Below are 12,307 nucleotides of genomic sequence, written 5' to 3'. Positions count from 1 at the left end.
CTTTTGTTATGGAGCAGTAAATCAGGGAATGTTGCATTTTCACCTGCAGTCAATAAAACAGCTGACAGCAAACACAGTGAAACAGTAAGATGCAACAGGAGTCTGAAAGTAATAACAGGAACACTGGAGAGATACAAAACTAAAAACTACAAGGGTTCAGTAAAAAGTTAAAAAAAAAAAAAAAAAAAAAAATACTGAGAGCTGAACAAAGTCTTTCAAAAATGCCTTTCTTCTCTGGTCTCATGCACAGACGTGAATTGAGTCTTGCAACACATGCTTCCCCAGGGACACTAAAGTCTTGCAGTGTCTGTTGTTTTTGCAACCTAATTCATGTCTCATTTGTGTCCGATAACAGTAAATTAATCAAATTCAATGCTACATATAGTATCCCTACCATCCAAGCTGCTGAAACTGTCATATTTATGCACCCAGTTGATCAACCAAAAGGCAAAAAGTTGGCCCTTTGATTGACAGACCTCTTATTTGAATAATGAAGCAGATATGACTACAGAAATGTTGAGGGGAAAGCCAGAAATAAATACGTTAGAAATAATTGTCAAAAAATTGAAAAGTAGAGGAAACAGAACTAAATACATTTTAAACATTTAAGGTAAATAAATAGTCAAATTAAAAGAAAAATGTTTTTCCATATCATATGTTATAAATTAACAAATGCCTACATTTATTTTGAAATGTATTTTGGGTGGCATATTAATTTATATATTGAGCCATTATTAATTTATTTTAGTTTGTATGCCCTTTCAGTCATCCATACATGGTTAGATGTGACGCCCTTTATTAACGGAATATTAGATTACAAGTAAAAGAGTCACTGCAATTGTTTTCAAATACTGAGAGCAGTAATAATATATAGAGGAATACATTATGCTACATACTCACCCTGACCCTTGACTCTCTGTGCAGCAAACAATCAAAACAGCATGTAGAGTAATAAAGGACTGAAAACTAAAGGTAGTTTCCCCTCGCCAGTGTTACCAATTACATTATCATGGGAGAATGTTTGGTCTTTGTGAATAATTTCATAAAGAATACAGTCCAGACCTGCTCGATATCAAAACTGTCTGAGTTAACGCTTGTTGTGATTTGGTGTCAACTTGACTTGACTTAAACAGGACAAAACTGCATTATATTTTCATGTAATTTTCACGTAAACAATGAAAGCTATTACTTAATGTGGTGACAATGAAAGTCATCCATGCAGAAACATAAAGAAAGACTATTGACAAGACAACACAGCACAGGCACACTACAGTTAGCAAGAGGGCAAACCAAAGAGCACTTTTGATCTGTCAACCTATTAAATATTCATTTTTATGAGCTCTCAAGTAAGTCTCTGATCTACAATAAATGCTGGGATAGAGTTCTGTGTCTACCATATTTTGTCCAAGTCTCTATGAAGATGATGAAACTTTTATCTGGATGCGTGAGCAGTTTGATCTGCTGGTGGCACAACCTGAAGTCACTAGAAATCACCATTTGGTTGCCCAAGATATATGCACCATAGAAGTACAACCACTTCAATAGTTCAGTTGCCAAAAGTGGTAGAACTAACAAGTGTTTGAAAATTCATCCCAAAGATTCCCCTTAAATGTTACTGTGGGCGGGGTGATAAGGCTTATAAAGTCAGTTAAGATTCTAAATGTTGTATTGTAGTCAACTGGACATGTTTCAGTTTCAGTGTTTCAAGAAACTTCCAGTTGCCTACAGTAAAGCACTTGGATGAATGAGAACTTTCATCAGCATCACTGAAGATGTCTGTGAAATTCATTGAAAAAGTGTCATTAGAACCTATCCATGTACAGGACTGTTGATCCAATATAGAGTTAGCATACAGTCTATGATGCTGCCCATGTGAAATACAAATATAATAAAGTTTATTGGAGTTATCCAGGGAATGAGCCAAAGTGCCACTAAAAGTACAATCACAGGTAAAGGTCTAAATTCCTCTCCCTGGTCCACATGTGTGTTTTCGTTTATGTCTCAGCATTCCTTTACATGCCTGTAGGCATACCTATGTGTGTTTAATGTCTATGAACCCTCTCACATACCTGTAATTAGTGTGTAAGTTTAATGACACAGAGCAAGAATGCCCACCACCTGGCAGCCAGTCGCAGGGTTTCAGTCTGACCTGCTGCTCCTTTGTCTCAGGCACTACTGCCTGTTAGCTTTATGATGCCAGGGGTATGATTCCTTTTTTTTCTGTCCACAAGCCAGTTGACATGAGGCAGCTGTGGGGTTTGAGCACAGCTGCAGCACAGCAGGCAGGGAGAAGGCTGTTTATTCCCTGAAGTGAGGCTGCAGGCCAGCAGAATACAAAACTGAGCACACACAACCACAGAAACAAGAGGAGGGAAAATGGTTGCCAGTCACTTCCTTGGGGCTACTGATGGTCATTTGCTGATCACATGTGGCCATATGAAAGAATCATTCTGTTTTACTGCAACTGTGATATGAATGCATAAGCCAACTAGAAAACAGTCTCTGTCTTCTACATGTGTTAATCTAATAAGTTTTACAGTTGCAGGCTAAGTAAGAATGACTGTATGACCGTCTATCCGGCAACATTTCCACTGCTTCCCAAAGATCCTAAGGAAACCTTTAGGTGAGATAAGACATACTGTTTATGAGCATGGTGGCACACTGTTGCCTCACAGCATGAAGGCCCTAGGTTCAAATCTTGCTGAAGTAGGGCCTTTCTGTGCTGAGTCTGCATGTTCTCCCTGTGCTTATTTGGGTTTCCTCAAGGTAATTTGTTTTTTATCCACCATTAACACATGCACACTAGGTTAACTCTTCAGGGGATGTGCCCAGGATGCATCCTGATCAGATGCCTAAACCACCTCAACTTGGCGCCTTTCAACATGGAAGAACAGCGGCTTTTCTCCAAGTCCCCCAAAAAGTCTGGCTAATATGGTCTTTATTAGACAGTAAACATACACAATTATATCCTAAGTAATGACATAATGGTCATAATTTGTTACAAATTAGGCAAGAACTAGAAACAATGTGGTCTTTATTGAAAATGTAACAAAGATAAGTAAACTAATAAGACATCATAATACATGATGTGTATTAAAGTAGGCAAAACCTAGAAATCTGTTCTTTATTAGAAATATTATACATATTTGCATATTATATTTATATAATATTTGTTTTTATATCCCATTGTAAATCATACATCTAAATAGTTAAATCACACTGTAATTAGAAACTGCATTATGCATTATTAGACCCAAAATGCACTACACTTGACATTGCCTCAATGGGCTTTACAATCTGTACACTGAACGATACCCTCTGTCCTTGGACCCTCGATTTGAGTTAGCAAAAACTGGCATATTGAACAGAGTGTCTCTCAGTAGGACAGACATGCAATAGATGTCACATGTACAGAATAGAACACCAGAATGACAGTTTACTAATTGCCTTGACAGGATATCTGATACAAATGATAAAATATATGTAAAGTGTGTGGATCCAGGAGACAACTGAGCAGGCCTAGGCATCGCCAAGTGGTGTTCGAACCACACAACCTCCTCTCCACCGTGATGACCTGGAAGAGGGCAGGCCACACGAGATAATTAGTAATAGACAGAGGGATCATCCAGTATGCAGCAGCAAGGCTTCTTACTGGTTTTAACAGACATCACATCACTCCTATCCTAGCCTGTCTTCACTAGCTCCCTGTCTGTTTTAGAATTGATTTAAGATTTGCTGATTACTTTTAAAGCACATCTGGGTCTTGCCCTAAATGTCATATCAGAAATGTTGACTACAGGCCTACTCACAGCCTTATACTGTTTTTCCATTACATCTGCAGCCTAGCTCTACACAGTTTTACTCGGGATTTGCATTTCCACCACGAAGAGGCTACCTGCTTGAAGGTGTGTCTTGAGTAAGATCTAGCCTCTAATTTGTGTCACTGCTCAACAACTAACAGAGTGTATCACTGCAACTAGTAGGTCTATTTTAATAATCAAGGTTTCATGATTAAGGGGACACTTGAAATATTTGTTCAGATGTGTACTAATAAGTATGTGTGTCACTGGGCAAAGTTGCCACACAGTACAAATTAATGATTGTTTTTTTCTAGTACAATTTTAGAATTAATCTCCAAGAGGAATGATTTTAGCAAACCATAGCAAAATCTGAACATTATAGATTTGCTGGGTGTTGATGGTGGGTCAGTGTGGCATGTGGAGATATGGTTATGCTCTACAGTAAGTCAGTGGTGTGTGGCCACAAATTTCAGGTGATCAAGAGTAAGATAAAAAAATTATCATAACAAACAAAGCGTCTGAGACAGTTAGTCCATCACTTCATCTGCAGACATCAAGATGAGCAACTGGACAGCGGCTGAGATCTAGGCGATGCTAGCGTCTCCTCGGTCTCTGCAGCTGTCTTGCTGTCCGCTTGTTGTTGTAGTGGCAAGCAGCGAACGGTAACTACTTTCAAATTAAAAGCCCCCTGCTAAGAACCAAGTTCTAAACTCCAATGGGGTGCAATGTAAAGCTTTTATTTTTAAGACAAATTCGTTGTCACTGTTCACTGCCCAACTTCGTGCTTCACATCACATGTTTACGCCTACCCCAGTGGCAGCCAAGTGGTGGCTTTTGGAAAAGGAGAAATATTACACCTCCCTTTTAGGAAGACAAGGCGGCGCATTGCAGCCTTCACCTTGGAGCAAATGTGCCACCTTTTCTATCTAAAAGGAGCTACTGTGGCCTCTACAGTCAGCTGTGAAGCAGCTCTGAAGTAGAAAGTCAATCATGCATATGTACACACATAGACCGCGAGGGGGGCTTGAGCACCTGCAGGTTTGACCTTGGAGAAAATTGCAATTTTAAGAAGTTAGTTAGTAAATAAAGACCACATTATTTCTCGTTTTTGTCTGATTTGGCAAAAAGTACAGCTCATAACATCTTCTAGGTGTATTCAAGGGCGACGAAAACAAGTATCAACAGTTTAGACTTAGACTTTATGATATTTAGGAAAAAAGAGAGGGGCTTAAATTAGTTCAACAATCTAGACTGGACTACAGGAACACCAACGAAAAGACTTGCAAGCTTTTTTAGGACATAGTAGTTGGTGTCACACCATGGTGAGGAATATCCTGTCTTATTTTTTTTTTTGTCTTGTGAATTTCATGTTTTATTTTGAAAAGTAACTCGCCTCTCGTTTCAGGTCACTTGCCCTTTCTCTTGTGTCACCGGTCCGAGTCTCCCCTTAACCCTGATTGTTTCCACCTGTGCTCCCTTCTCTGGTGTATATACTGTCTTTGTCTTGCCCTGTCTCGTCGCCAGAGTATTTTGTCGTATCATGAATCTCCAGCCATTCTCAACCATGCCACAATCTTGCCTTGTTTTTGATAAGTATTGCCTTGCTTCTTTTTTATTTGATTTATTTTGATTTGATAACCGGTTTTGGTCAGTTGTGAACTTTTTTTTTCCAGAAAGCTTCTTTGCTCTTTTGTTTTGTTCTTTCCTCCTTGTGGAGCGCTTTGATTTTGTTTGTTCACAGTTCAGTGTAGCATACATGATTTTATAGCCATTTGTTATTTTCCCTCCTCGAGAGTGATCTTCTGTTGATGTGACCTTTCATAGTTTATTCTGTTTTCAGATCGGTGTAGAAGTTTTTTCCTCCTTCGAGAGTGATTTTCTGTTTCAAGTTCTGTATTTCTTTTTGTTTCCCTGTTTTGTCCTCTGTCTGTACAGACAAGGTAAGAGTTTCATAGCCTTCTGATTTGTAATGTACAAGTTGCACTTTTTTATGCTACACAAGAAAAAATATATTGAGAGAGTTGAGGAGTCTTATGGCCTGGGGAAAGAAGGTGTTCTGTAGTCTGGTGATATAGCAGCTAATACTTCTGTATCTATTGTCAGATGGCAGCAGGATAAACAGACTGTCGCTGGGGTGGGTGTTGTCTGTAGGTATCCTTTGGGCTCTATACAGACATCTCACTTCAGCAATATCATAAACAATAATACAATAACAATGTCATATTTTTAAGGTACCCTACAATAATGTGACTTGTACTATAAAGTAAGTATTTAACAAATAAACAACTTAATTTGCACAAAATGATGTATTTCAAAACCAGAGTGATCAGATTAAATTATTAAACTTTTAGTGTGTCTCATCAGGCAGTCCTCACAGCAATTCAAATATCTGCAACAAAATAACTGTGTGATTTATAAAGGCTGACAAAGTTTCCTCCCAGCTCACTGCTGATGTTTTGATGTTATTGCATTAAAACCAATTCCCAGAGATACAAAATATAAAACTGATGCTGTTATATACCATGTCTGTCTTTATCATTTGATATTTCTACTCCCAGAGGTGTTTTCAAGAAAGACAACCTACATCCACAATGCATTTGTGTGTGTGTGTGTGTGTGTGTGTGTGGGGGGGGGGGGGTTCTGGGGTAGAGTATCTGGCCGATTACTTCACAGAGCATGGAAACTTCAGTGATTTCTAGTTAGTGCACATGGAGTGCAAGAGGCAGTGCAGGAAATTAGATTACAGTTGCCAGATACCTTCAGACAATTATTCAATCAAATGATTATGACTGTGCTCAAAGTAAGGTATTCTTCATCTACTATCGTCTTCAGCTTAAGTGGAAGGTATGAATGGTAGTTTGGTACATGTGACATTTTCAGTTTTTGAATTTGTGTTCTTTTGGAGTCAGAGATGAGATTGATCATGGTTTCATATGTTTCTTAGTGTGATATTTCAAACTTAAAACACTTCCTGACAGCATATATGCAACTGATCCAAATTAAATATCAATGACACCACAGACGCAGGGCAAATGGAAGAAAAAAGATTCAAAATAAATCAAAATGTCCATCTCAGTGCCACATGCTCCAAACAACTGATGTCTCGATACTATATTGCAAATTATGGGTATGACTTCTGATGCAACCTTAACCGTAACCAGGTGATCCTGGAAGAACTCTTTTTTTAGATTGACTGGTCAGAGTATCATCCATTCATGAAGATCTAGGTTAGTGACTTTATTGAGTGAATACCACTTACAATATTATAGCCCAGCCTAGCTCACTTAGTTAGTGCTCTACAGTCTTGACAGTGCTACCAGTGAGTCAGTTAGCATGACATTTTTTTTCCTTATGGTAGTTCAGCTGTACTGCTAGTTATACCAATACCCTCCCCAGGAAATTCAAAGTAGCCAGATTACAAATGGGAAAGTCGTGGTCTTTCATAGAGATGTAGCACCTTATTGCGTAACTTTTCCTGGTATCCTGGTAGCATTCTTGAACTACAACTACACTATGCTTAAAGTTGGGAAAGATCATGTTTTTAGTGCATAAACTATGGTTCATTATATAGCTTGTGTTACTGCATTATTATTACTGATGCATTAATGTGTAAGCAGCATTTCACTGTTTTATCCAGCTGAAGTGGCGCTCATTTTAACAATTATTGTACAGTTGGGGAGCTAAATCTAACTTTTAGACTCTTTTAGATCATCCTGTATGGACATTTTATATCTCGATGAACTTTATCCTGACACACCAGATGGGTTGTTTTGCAAATCTGCATTTTTTTTCATCTGTGCCATCTGACACCTTTCTGAAAAGGGCAGGTACTTTCAAAAAATTGATGAATAGATGATTAGATGATCCATCTGTGCAACATTTTCTACCATGGGCTAACTTCAATGGATCAACAGTTGGAGAGTGCTACCACCAGTGGAGCCAATTGGTAAATCAAACTCTGATTAAAGTTGGTGAAATTTTCCCATCTTAAATCGGTCTCAAAGATCCCATTTCCTCTTTCCTCAGGCTCTTACAAATTCGTAATTGTAGCTGCTTCACAGGGTAATGGTTAGCTTACAGGGCAGCTGGATTCGCAATATCACAGGTTTGTAATCTTGTCTGGCCTTCAAGCTCTAAGCACTTGTGGCCAGTCAAAAAAATATCAGACCAGGGAGCAACCTTTGAGGAAACAGAATCAGCAGTGATGACATGGTTTAGATGTGACAACGGCAAAGTGTTTGCTAGCTTGTAAACAATACTGGCACCCTGAAGAGGTTAGCATGAAGAACTGTTAGTAGCAGTGGATCACATGTGTATTTCTCCAATTTAAACAAAATCTTGTTTATACTTTCCCTCCCCACTTCCCCCAGATCATCTAACTTTAGTTACTGAAAAATTTGGCTGTGACGCTAAATAATAAATCATTTTTAGTTTTATGCAAAGCTTTAATAGTCTCCATAGAAACATCTGCATCCTCTTGGTTAATTAATAAAAAATAAATAAGAAAAATGTCAAAAACATTCAAAGGTAATTTAATTGAGCTGTGAATTGCACTGCTGGAACTAAACACCACTTATTCATGAGTCCTGTCCTGTGGTAGAAAAAAATATCACACCTTTAGTTTGAGTGACATACATCAATCTCCCCCGCAGTCACCTGCTAGGTCAGGCTCTTACATGAGGTCAGACCCATTCATCAAGAAGGACATGGGAGGCCGAAAATTAGTTGAGGTTGCACAGGCCTGACTCATGTTATAAAAATGTCCAGGGGTGACGAGGTCATGGAGAATTTTCCATCCAGCAGTGAGTTACTTTTTCCTCTCCTCTCCATTCAGACTGTAAAGCTGCTGTTTCTCTGTAGTTCTAGTTCTCTAGTTCCCAATTTGTGCCTCATCTTTCGGAGACTGAAATGAAGTGGGCGTGTGAATAAATCTTGAGGAATCCTGCTTCACCTTGCACTGCCTCTAACTGAAAACACTCTTGAGGGAAGAAGGATGAAGAGCTAATCCCTTTACCTTCTGCTGACTCGTCCGCCTCAAACACTACCACCCGGGATCAATCTGCAGATGTTGAGGATTTCACCCACTAAATTTCCAGGCATTAGGCTTCCCTTGGTGTTTACGTAATGTCCAAACTGTATCCAAGCACTCTGGCCCGAGATCTGTGGGCTTTTGTCCAACCAAGTCATCGTTAGATCGCAAAAAGTCACCCTGAGTACATATGAAAGCCATATGTCTGACTGTGAGATATTTATTTTATTGCAGTTCTAATTCAGTCTGTTTCTCTATCACACAGGCACACAGTCAGAAAATACCTCAGCCTTTTCTATTAAACTCAGTTTATTGAGCCGTGTCACAGTAGCTGGTTGGGAATAGAGGGTCTACTCATCAACAGGCCATCTGCTGATGGTTTGAAGGTCCATATACAGAACTATAAGATCAACTATATGATCTGCACTACCTCAGATCCAACATAGTGTATTCGTATCCCACTATTTCCGTTATCAAAATGCCATCTGGATTACAATGTACTTCAACTAAATATTATACCTATCTGCCTCACATGGCCACTGAAGTTACTGTGTAGTTAATGTGGCTACTTAAAACAGAAACAGGACTTTTCAACTCCTACACCATGTTGCTAAAGAAAAGACAGTGTAAGAATTCCAGTTTAACCTAGAAAGCAACATGCACAAAAACTGTTGGGCTGTGTGAAATAGCTACAGATTATATGATATTATTTTCTTGTTATTTAATTTATCTGACAGGATTTTAGTTTTTTCAGTATAAATTGCCCCTAGAGTTAGATTAAGCTTAGTTTTAGTCCTCAATGTAGAAAAAAGTTACTTTTTCCTTGCCACACATCATCAATTGAAAGATAACAAGACAAAAAATGTCTAATTCCCATCAAATAATTACGCTCTGGGTTCCCCAACTTGTCAAAAACTGATGCTTTGGAATTGCAGGTCGGCCATAATGTGCTTTTTTTTAACTATTATAATTATTTTTAAATAGTTAATTTTCATCCTAAGAAACTACTTGGAAGGTTTCTTAGGATGAACCCTGAGATGGAAAACTTTACTCTTGAACTTTATTCACTCAACTTGGAGTATGTTCACTCTAGATTTATCCCGTTAATGGATACAAGACAAGCTACCATTAATGTTGATAAAGGTTCTCGGTCATCCAGTGCCACCAGTGATGTGCACAAGGGGTCCCGGGGGGGTTGGCGAGGGGGGGCCCAATTGTTGAAAAACACACGCTAAAGTGCCCTCTTTGGAGCCAAAAAAGCATGCCAAAGTGCCCTCTTGGTTGGCAAAACACACTAAACTGCCCCCTTGGCAGGTTAAAACATGATAAACTGCCCTCTTGGGAGCCAAAACACATGCTAAAGTGCCCTCTTGGAAGCCAAAACACGTGCTAAAGTGCCTTATTGGGAGCCAAAATGCACTAAAATACCCTTCTTTTTGCCCCTGCCCTTCAATAAGTCTGTGCACGCCACTGGCTGCCACACCCCCTTGGGTGGCATAGAAGTCCCACTTTACAACCAGAGGGAGGGAAGAAGGTCAGTGGACAATGATAAATTTACCCTTTATCTGACATGTTATGATTTCCTAACACGGTGGTTGTCTGGTGTTCATGGGTTATGCGCGTGGTTTTCTTGTACTTGATTTGTAAAAACATCAGCCAGCGGTGGAGCTGATGCAGCAGATTGTGAGCAGTAGTTGTCCTATTGGTACACACATCAACCACTTTGGCTGTTGAAACTGCTGTGTCTCTGGGACTGTTAGATAGAGTGGACAGGCTGGGTGGCGAAGCAGCGGTGGCAGGGCAGCTGGTGGCAGCAAACAATTAGCCTGTCCACTCTACAAAACAAGCCAAGAGAAACTTGCAGTTAAGAGCGTCTCCTGATAATGAGCGACCCTGACAGGAGCAGCTGATACCAGTAATTCCTCTCATCATAGTATTTTGTATTAAGATATGACTGTGTGTGTCAGTGTGTTTATTAATAATTTCTGAACTGTTTGACATTTTTGGACTCAAGATGAAGAATCATTATGTTAGAATTATAGTCCATGCTTAAATAACACAGTCCAGCAGCAGTTAATTTCACCATTTACGGTAAAGTTTTACAACAGAAGCAGCCAACTTGGAGGACACTTTGGAAATTCAGCCACTTTTAGGTGGATGAATTATCGTATATTCTAATGAGACAGCAATGGGATAATTTATTAAAAACAGTTTGGCATAGCTTAACATTGTTGAACTGAATACTGAGTAATTGCTTCCGAATTTGGTACAGTCATTGAAATCAAAGGACCCACATGATCACAAGATTTTAGAAACCCTATGTTCTGTTCTGGTTAATTTCCCCAGATTAAAGCAACCTCTCTTCCTCTACTGAAAAACATCACTGGTGACAGAATTTTCCAACTGCATTGTTTTTATGTCTTTTTACAGATTGGGTCTCAGTGTGTCCTTTAGCAACTGAAGCACATTCCTGTGGTCCCTGTCCCTCTAATCAGTGACCAAACCTCATGGAAGGAATCCCTCATTATAAAGAGGAAACACAGAACTCAGCAAAATTAATCGTGATTCGGTTAAAAAGCTCCAATAAAATCATGTTATGACTCCCAAACTAAAGCTATTAAGTCTAACCAAGCCATGTTGCAGCTCTTGTCAGTGTATATTGTCCTTTATTAACTGCACCGAGGAAATACATGGAAACTCCAGAAATCATCCATCTTTTTATTTACACAGCTGGAATTTACCCTGACATTCAGTCTTAGTACAAATGTCATAACACTCACTTCACCGTGGGAATATAGAAGTATTACATTCACACTCAATCCATCAATCAGCTCAGCAGGGTCTGCTTTGTGATTGACAGCACATCAGCCAGAGGCAGTTTGTAGGATAATCATCACCATGTTGTTATGAAATTGCCTATCCATTTGCTGCTCTCTATCGGGGACTATAGAACACTTGTCATTCAACTCTCAGTTCACTGAAGCTTTTTCAACAGATAAAGATACCGCTGTCCTACCTGGGGCTTTGCTGCCTGTTTCATCCTTTCATTTATGACTGGGTTAATCTAGGTCGTGATTGGTTCATACAGCTTAATTTACATTTCGCAAAGTTTGGAGAAAAATTACATACGGCATTAACTTGCTTACAGCTAGTGCAACTACTGAGTGCTGCAGCATTAAATTAGCTTGATATTTCCTTAGTGAGTTTAACTTATCATTATGATGGTGCAGGTTATGAGAGGGGCACTATGTAAGATTTTTTGTTTAAAACATTCCCCTATTGTTATATGTGAATTTGCTGGGAGTATGAATTCATCCAGATGGCCAATTCTTACATATTGCACCTTTAAAGATATAATATATTTGAATCCTACATTAAAATGTCTAAAAATGACTGGACCTTTGCTCTATATTTTGTTTAGTTTTATACTTAGATTATCCCAAATATTGCCCACAGTGTTTCACAAACAAAGCAAGCC

Source organism: Acanthopagrus latus, chromosome 24, assembly GCF_904848185.1.
Source record: "Acanthopagrus latus isolate v.2019 chromosome 24, fAcaLat1.1, whole genome shotgun sequence".
NCBI lineage: Eukaryota > Metazoa > Chordata > Actinopteri > Spariformes > Sparidae > Acanthopagrus > Acanthopagrus latus.
Note: the sequence above shows the minus strand (reverse complement) of the source record.